The following is a 9,269-nucleotide window of genomic DNA, read 5'->3' as shown; positions in this document are numbered from 1 at the left end:
CTCGTTGTGTATCCAGTTTGTTAATCTATGTCTTTTTATTGGAGAGTTGAGGCCATTGATATTGAGAGATATTAAGGAATAGTGATTATTGCTTCCCGTTATATTCATATTTGGATGTGAGGTTATGTTTGTGTGCTTTCATTCTCTTTGTTTTGTTGCCAAGACGATTAGTTTCTTGCTTCTTCTAGGGTATAGCTTGCCTCCTTATGTTGGGCTTTACCATTTATTATCCTTTGTAGTGCTGGATTTGTAGAAAGATATTGTGTAAATTTGGTTTTGTCATGGAATATCTTGGTTTCTCCATCAATGTTAATTGAGAGTTTTGCTGGATACAGTAACCTGGGCTGGCATTTGTGTTCTCTTAGGGTCTGTATAACATCAGTCCAGGATCTTCTGGCCTTCATAGTTTCTGGCGAGAAGTCTGGTGTGATTCTGATAGGTCTCCCTTTATATGTTACTTGACCTTTTTCCCTTACTGCTTTTAATATTCTTTCTTTATTTTGTGCATTTGGTGTTTTGACAATTATGTGACAGAAAGTGTTTCTTTTCTGGTCCAATCTATTTGGAGTTCTGTAGGCTTCTTGTATGCCTATGGGTATCTCTTTTTTTAGGTTAGGGAAGTTTTCTTCTATGATTTTGTTGAAGATATTTACTGGTCCTTTGAGCTGGGAGTCTTCACTCTCTTCTATACCTATTATCCTTAGGTTTGATCTTCTCATTGAGTCCTGGATTTCCTGTATGTTTTGGACCAGTAGCTTTTTCCGCTTTACATTATCTTTGACAGTTGAGTCAATGATTTCTATGGAATCTTCTGCTCCTGAGATTCTCTCTTCCATCTCTTGTATTCTGTTGGTGAATACAATTCTCTTGTATCTACAGCTCCTTGTCTCTTCTTTTGGTTTTCTATATCCAGGGTTATTTCCATGTGTTCTTTCTTGATTGCTTCTATTTCCATTTTCAATTCCTTCAACTGTTTGATTGTGTTTTCCTGGAATTATTTCAGGGATTTTTGTGTCTCCTCTCTATGGGCTTCTACTTGTCTATTTATGTTTTCCTGGAATTCTTTCAGGGATTTTTGCGATTCTTTCAGGCATTTTTGCGATTCCTCTCTGTAGGCTTCTACTTGTTCTCTAAGGGAGTTCTTCACGTCTTTCTTGAAGTCCTCCAGCATCATGATCAAAAATGATTTTGGAACTAGATCTTGCTTTTCTGGTGTGTTTGGATATTCCATGTTTGTTTTGATGGGAGAATTGGGCTCCGATCGTGCCATGTAGTCTTGGTTTCTGTTGCTTGGGTTCCTGCGCTTGCCTCTCGCCATCAGATTATTTCTAGTGTTACTTTGTTCTGCTATTTCTGACAGTGGCTAGACTGTCCTATAAGCCTGTGTGTCAGGAGTGCTGTAGACCTGTTTTCCTCTCTTTCAGTCAGTTATGGGGACAGAGTGTTCTGCTTTCCGGCGTGTGGTTTTTCCTCTCTACAGGTCTTCAGCTGTTCCTGTGGGCCTGTGTCCCAAGCTCACCAGGCAGCTTTCTTGCAGCAGAAAATTTGGTCTTACCTGTGGTCCCGAGGCTCAGGTTCGCTCGTGGGGTGCTGTCCAGGGGCTCTCTGCAGCGGCAGCAATCAGGAAGACCTGTGCCGCCGTTTCCGGGAGCTTCAGTGCACCAGGGTTCCAGATGGTCTTTGGCTTTTTCCTCTGGCGTCCGAGATGTGTGTGCAGAGAGCAGTCTCTTCTGGTTTCCCAGGCTTGTCTGCCTCTCTGAAAGTTCAGCTCTCCCTCCCACGGGATTTGGGTGCAGAGAACTGTTTATCCGGTCTGTTTCCTTCTGGTTCTGATGGTGTCTCAGGCACAGGGGTCCTGCCGCTCCTGGGCCCTCCCCCACGGGAGCCCAGAGGCCTTATACAGTTTCCTCTTGGACCAGGGATGTGGGCAGGGGTGAGCAGTGTTGGTGGTCTCTTCCGCTCTGCAGCCTCAGGAGTGCCCACTGGACCAGGCGGTTGGGTCTCTCTCTCACAGGGTCTGGGGGCAGAGAGGTTTGCTAGAATTTTATCAAGTATTTTTGCCTTGATATTCATAAGGGAAATTGGTCTGAAGTTCTCTTTCTTTGTTTGGTCTTTGTCTGATTTAGTTATAAGAGTAATTATGGCTTCATAGAAGGAATTTGATAGTGCTCTGTCTGTTTCTATTTTATGGAATAGTTTGGGCAGTATTGGTATGAGGTCTACTCTGAAGGTCTGAAGGAATTCTGCACTAAATCAATCTGGTCCTGGGCTCTTTTTGGTTGGAAGACTTTTAATAACTGCTTCTACTTCTTTAGGAGTTAGGGGATTGTTTATATGGATTAACTGTTCCTGATTTAACTTTGGTACCTGGTGTTTGTCTAGAAAATTGTCCATTTCCTCCAGATTTTCAAGTTTTCTTGAATATAGGCTTTTGTAGCAGGATCTGATGATTTTTTGAATTTCCTCAGATTCTCTTCTTAGGTCTCCCTTTTCATTTCTGATTTTGTTCATTGGGAAACACTCTCTGCACTCTCTGGTTAGTTTGGCTAAGAGTTTATCTACCTTGTTGATTTTCTCAAAGAACCAGCTCCTGGTTTTGTTGATTCTTGGTCCTTTTTGTTTCTAATTAGTTGATTTTAGCCCTGAGTTTCATTATTTCCTGTTTTCTACTCCTCTTGTGGGTATTTGCTTCTTTTTGTTCTAGAACTTTTAGGTGTGCTGTCAAGCTGCTGGTGTATGCTCTCTGCTGTTTCTTTTTGGAGCCACTCAGAGCTATGAGTTTTTCTCTTAGCACAGCTTTCATTGTGTCCCATAAGTTTGGGTATGTTGTACCTTCATTTTCATTAAATTCTAAGAAGTCTTTAATTTCTTTCTTTATTTTATTCTTAACCAAGTTATCATTGAGTTGAACACTGTTCAACTTCCATGTATATGTGGGCATTCTGTCATTATTGTTGTTATTGAAGATAAACCTTAGTCCGCGGTGATTGGATAGGATGCATGAGATTCTTTCTATCTTTCTATATCTGTTGTGGCCTGTTTTGTGACCGACTATATGGTCAATTTTGGAGAAGGTACCAAGACGTGCAGAAAAGGTATATCCTTTTCTTTTAGGATGGAATGTTCTATATCTGTTAAGTCCATTTGGTTAATAACTTCTTTTAGTTTCTCTATGTCTCTGTTTAGTTTCTGTTTCCATGATCTGTCCATTGATGAGACTGGGGTGTTGAAATCTCTTACCTGTGTTAGGTGCAATGTGTTCTTTGAGCTTTAATGAGGTTTCTTTTATGAATGTAAGTACCCTTACATTTGGAGCATAGATATTTAGAATTGTGAGTACATCTTGGTGGATTTTTCCTTTGATGAATATGAAGTGTCCTTCCTTACCTTTTTTGATGATTTTTTTTGCTTAAAATCGATTTTATTCGATATTAGAATGGCTACTCCAACTTGTTTCTTCAGACCATTTGCTTGGAAACTTGTTTTCCAGCCTTTTAATCTGAGATAGTGTCTATCTTTGTCCTGAGATGTGTTTCCTGTGTGCAGCAAAACTCTGGGTCCTCTTTACATATCTGGTCTGTTAGTCTATGTCTTTTGGGGGGGATTGGGTTCATTGATATTGAGAGATATTAATGAATAGTGATTGTTGCTTGCTGTTATTTTCGTATTTAGAGGTGGAATTATGTTTGTATGTCTATCTTCTTTTGGTTTTGTTGCAAGGAGACTACTTTCTTGCTTTTCTCTAGGGTGTAGTTTCCCTCCTTCTTTTGGGCTTTTTCATCTACTATCCTTTGTAGGATTTGGATTCGTAAGAGGTATTATGTAAATTTGGTTTTGTCATGGAATATCTTGTTTTCTCCATCTATGTTAATTGAGAGTTTTGTAGGATACAGTAACCTGGGATGGCATTTTTGTTCTCTTAGGGTCTGTATGACATCCGTCCAGGATCTTCTGGCTTTCATAGTCTCTGGCGAAAAGTCTGGTGTGATTCTGATAGGTCTGCCTTTATATGTTACTTGACCTTTTTCCCTTACTACTTTTAATATTCTTTCTTTGTTTTGTGCATTTTGTGTTTTGACAATTATGTGACGGGAGGTGTTTCTTTTCTGGTCCAATCTATTTGGAGTTCTGTAGGCTTCTTGTATGTGTATGGGCATCTCTTTCTGTAAGTTACGTTAGTTTTCTTCTATAATTTTGTTGAACGTATTTACTGGCCCTTTAATTTAGTAGTCTACATTCTCTTCTGTACCCATTATCCTTAGGTTTGATCTTCTCATTGTATCCTGGATTTCCTGTATGTGGCTTTTTCCATTTTTCCATTTTCTGAGTTGGTTGTGTCGATATTTCCTATGATATCTTCTGAGATTCTCTCTTCCATCTCTTATATTCTGTTGGTGATGCTTGTGTCTATGACTCCTGATCTCTTCCCTAGATTTTCTATCTCCAGGGTTGTCTCCCCTTGTGCTTTCTTTGTTTCTACATCCATTTTTAAATCCAGGACAGTTTTGTTCAATTCCTTCACCTATTTGGTTGTGTTTTCCTGTAATTTTTTCAGGGATTTTTGTGTTTCCTCTTAATTGCTTCTACTTGTTTACTTGTGTTGTCCTGTATTTCTTTAAGGGTGTTATTTATGTCCCTCTTAAAGTCCTCCACCACCACCACCACCACCACCACCATCATCATCATCATCATCATCATCATCATCACCACCATAAAATGTGGTTTTGAATCTAAATATAAAGCAATCACACTTGCTTTTCTGGTGTGTTTGGATATCCAGTATTTGGTTTGATGGGAGAACTGGGCTCTGATGATGCCAAGAAGTCTTGGTTTCTGTTGCTCAGTTTGCTGTGCTTGCCTCTTGCCATCAGGTTATCTCTCGTGTTAGTTTGTCCTGCTGTTTCTGATAGTGGCTTGACCTTTCTTTTGGCCTAAGTGTCAGCACTCCTGTAGACCTGTTTTCCTGTTTTCTTTCATCTGGTTCTGGAAACAAAGTGTTCTGCTCTCAGGTGTGTAGTCACTCCTGGAGGCTGACTTTCACCTCTTGACGCAGGCAGGAACCTTAAGGGTCCTACCCCTGATTATTCCTAGGTCCCTGTGCCCAGGGGTAAAGATGGCACTAGACGATTTCCTCTTGGGTCAGGAATGTGGGCAGACAGTATTCTCTTCTGATTTCTCAGTAGTGTCCACACTTCTGAGGGTCCACACCCCTCACACACATGGGATTTGGGTGCAGGGAGCTGTTAGATCAGTTCAGTTCAGTTCAGGGCACGGACCTGGACTGTGGATTCCTGCCACTGACTGCTCCTATATTCCTGTGTCCAGAGGCACTATGCAGTTTCCTCTTGGGCTACGGATGCGAAGAAAGGTGGGCAGAAGTGGCAGTCTGTCCTGCAGTTTCAGGCTTTTCGACACTTCTGGGTATTTAGCTCTCTCCCCCATGGGATTTGGGAGCAGGGAGCTGTGGAATGGAATCACTTTCATTTCTGGACATGGCCAGAAATCAGAAGTACCCTGTGCCAGAGGACTTCTGCGTTTGTGTGTCCTGAGTCTACCAGGCAGGTCACTTGGAGGAGAAAAGTTGGTCTTACCTCTGCTCTCAGGGGTGTAGTTCCTTCTGCTGGCTGGCTTTCGGCTCTTGGCATGGGCAGGAACCCAATTAATTTATTTCTAAATGTAAACATATGATGGTGAGATTATAGATACTCCAGTTCTAGAAGACAGACAACTAAAGACAGAGGAGCCCAAGCAAGTAAAGAGCTAGAGAAGAATCCCAGTAGATCTTAAAGGTCAGATCTTCTGGTTTGCTGCTTTATGCACTGGGCCTGCTGGGTGCCATTTTGACTGGGTAGGGCTAAGGCCTTGTCCCTAATATATCACCTGGTGGCACACCCAAACTGAAGACTCTGTAGTTTAAGCCTGATGAAGTGGAATTAGTGCTGTTGAGCTTGCTATAGTATTTGTGGCTCTGAGACTTTCTGATCTACACTTTGGTCATTCTCCGTGGTTTTGAAGGAGAGTACCTGTTCACATAAGGACAGCTCATTCTCCTATCTTGTAGAGTCTAGAAATATTCACTGATTTTCATTCTTTATATTTTATCTGTTTAATTTTACTCCAGTTGGCAATGCAGCATAATCCAGTCTCTCTTCTGTGATTCTCCTGAGGTGTTAGCCTGTAGATTACATGAATATAAATATGGTTGTGGACTTGACTATATCTGGGATTAACTAAAATCCAAGTAGCTGGGTATGTCTCTGAGGATGTTTAATTTGTTGTTGTTAACTCATATGTAGTAGAAAGACTCACTTTAATCCAGATCTTTAGAAGTGGGAAGATTCACCTTTAGTCTGGGCCACAAATCCTGCTGGCAGCCTAAGTAAAGAACAAAAACTGGTTCTCTCTCTTTGCCTGTCTGTGTGTGTGGGGGGGGGGAGTGTGCACGCGCGCGCATGTGCGCGCACGTGCATTCTATAAATGCTGTTCCTCTAGAGAACCCTGACTAATACATATATCGATGTACCTGTGAAATGGTCACTTTAAGTACACAACCTAGTTTTCTCTCAGAATAACTTTCCTTACTCATTGAAGTATAGATAGGCTAAGGATTTTTAAGATCAACAAAATTCTGGGTCTTTTTATTTTCTTAACAATTCCTTTAATTTATCTTTTTCTTCTTCAATTTTACTATAAATTGCAAGAATAGCTTAAGCTATTTCTTAGAAATCTCCTGAACCTGGCATTCAGTTATAGTTCTGCTAGCCTCTAGGCACTGGGAGATAAGCAGGAGTCAGCAAAGCTTCAGAGTTCAGTTGGCATTTTTACAGTGTTATTTATTCTCCATGTTCTCCTTATGTTTCTCATTTCTGTCCTTTTCATTCATATTTCTACACAGTCTGTTCATGCAGTGATATATTCTCTAGATGACAGAGGGTTCTTTACAGTTCTTACTTTCTTTCTGAGCCTTCAACTGAGTTCCTGAATCCCTAATGTCCATATTTCTACACTCATTTTAAGGCTTTCTGGGCTTGGTCTATCACAAACCTCAAAACCTTTATAGCTTATTTTCACAACTCAGTTCCAAAACCATGCTTCAGTGTGTTTGGTATAGTGGACTCTGGTTCTTATTTAAAGTCATTATTACTCAGAGTGGGCAACAAGAAGAATAGACAACAGACTGTAATGGATAGTAGAAGTCATTTCAGGATGCAGGAATTATCATATCGAGGTGGGGGGAGGCAGTTTCTCGTGTAAGCCTTTCTGTCTTTTAGATGGCAAAGTAGTTCAGAAGACAGCATTACTTACCCCTAGGAAAAAGAAAGTTGTTAGAATAAACATATTCATGTTTTAAGTTTCAAACCCAAGACAAGTGACTGAGGTGCTTATTTAACATACCAAAGCAAACATAACCTCCAGGTTTTCCCAGCATCCTTCAATCCAATGTGTTACAATACTTGGCTGCCATATCCTGCACTCTACCCTAAACTCTACAGTCTAGGGGCTGGGCTGCCCTTCTCCCACAGGCTCTTTCCTATGTAATCCAGACATTTTGGTCACCCTTCCTTTTGTCTCTTTGGCCTCCTGGCTGCTATACTTGGCTCTCCTCTCTCTCTTCCCCTCCCTCTTCCCACATGTTTCAGGGTCATGACTTCTTTGAACTCTTCTGGATGGATGTATCTGCTTCTGGCTATGCTTTTCCACATACTGATAATAAATTTTCTCTTCCATCATACCTAGGAACCCTCATATCCCTTCCTTTCATTTCATTTCTTGTTATTATTCATCTCATACTTCAATGTGTACTTGTAACTATGTACACCTAGACAAGCATGCAGAATGAATTTAGCACTGTGTGTGACTTAACTCTACTGATAGTCATGCTAAAAATATACCATGAGAGTGATTGCCAAAGGTACATTATGTTAGTAAATATTTAAGAATTAGGTCCTCAATATACATGTCTACACAGAGATCTACATATGTATGCACATCCTTATATGTATCTGTATACATACATACAACTTTGTTGAAAAGAAATGAGCAAATATAAAACAATTATTATGAGCTATCTAGCTTCTAAAGGTCATGACAGGAAGTCCATCTGAAGTTGGCTTTTTTTTCCTGCCTCCATTGTATTTCCTTTAACCACTTCCCTAGATTGCATTTTGTATAGTCCCCTTCCCATTTTTTAGTAGCAGGAATTATCACAAAATTTCAATCTACATCATCCATCAATTTCTAGTTGTATTTTTCCCCAAACAACAAAGTTTATTTTCATATTTAACTAGACTAGAAAGGCTTGCAGACAACAGAAGTTTGTGTACAGTTAAGCATTTTGAGTTTGTAATTTATTTTCTCATAGTCCAGAGTGCCCAGTATAGCATAAAGCAGTGTATTTTCTAACAGGAATATGCCTTTCTTTATAATGAACACATTCTGACTTTTCACTTGCTTACTCTGAACCCCCAAAGTTGGGTGGGTGGGACGTGTAACTTGTAATTGTGCACTCAACCTTGTTATTCTGAAAGAAATCTAGAGTGAATACAGATGACTTTTTGGTTTCCACTTTCACTGAATTCGCTCTGGTTTAGAATGAATCATCATGAAAGGAGGGTTTGACAAAATCCCTTTAAATAATAATTACTTGAAAAGTTAGTATCCTTTGAAAATTACTCTTGGCATTGCCCTTGACTATTTGAGAGGGATAAGATTTGCTGCTCAGAAACATTAGGGGTCTCAGATCACCACCTGCTCCCCCAGTGTGTGTAGCTGGGTGAAACCTAGGCTCTGATAGTCAGGAAGGAACACTTAGCTGCTTGAGTGCTATGACTTGTGGCTGTAGTCCTAACCCTATCTTTTCTCCACTATTTCTGGACACTGCTATAGTCTAAATAGCAAAGATGGCAGAGTCTAGTTGTTCCCAATGCTTAAATAAATATATTTGGCTTTTAAAAGGTTATTATGAACCTTTTCTCCATGTTTTGGTAGATGAGAAATTTCTATCAAATTTTGTGAATCATTTCATCATATATATGATATATATAACATATAAAATATATTATTTGTATATAATATTTGTATATCTTTGCATATATAAAATATATGTAAATATGTTTTATAAAATATTCCTTTGAGTATATTTTGTATTGTCCAACTACTCTAAGGCATTGATCCAGCCTACCCTTAAGTATGGTTAATATGCCCAATGAGATGTTGTTAGAGAAAACTAAATTTACCTTCGCCAGCAAGTATCAATAGCAGAGGGCTAT

The 9,269-nt window shown here is 39.8% G+C and overlaps 1 non-coding gene across 1 annotated transcript; it reads left to right on the top strand.

The window, feature by feature from the left end:
- Positions 1-8,657: 8,657 nt before the first annotated feature.
- LOC120096840 (small nucleolar RNA ACA64) lies at positions 8,658-8,796 on the top strand. The gene has a single exon (XR_005493666.1). It is a non-coding gene; the product is annotated as a small nucleolar RNA ACA64 (small nucleolar RNA).
- Positions 8,797-9,269: the final 473 nt, after the last annotated feature.

Source organism: Rattus norvegicus, chromosome 14 (assembly GCF_036323735.1).
Source record: "Rattus norvegicus strain BN/NHsdMcwi chromosome 14, GRCr8, whole genome shotgun sequence".
NCBI classification, from domain to species: domain Eukaryota; kingdom Metazoa; phylum Chordata; class Mammalia; order Rodentia; family Muridae; genus Rattus; species Rattus norvegicus.
The sequence above is the reverse complement of the archived record's forward strand: the minus strand, read 5'-3'. Positions and strand labels throughout refer to the sequence as shown.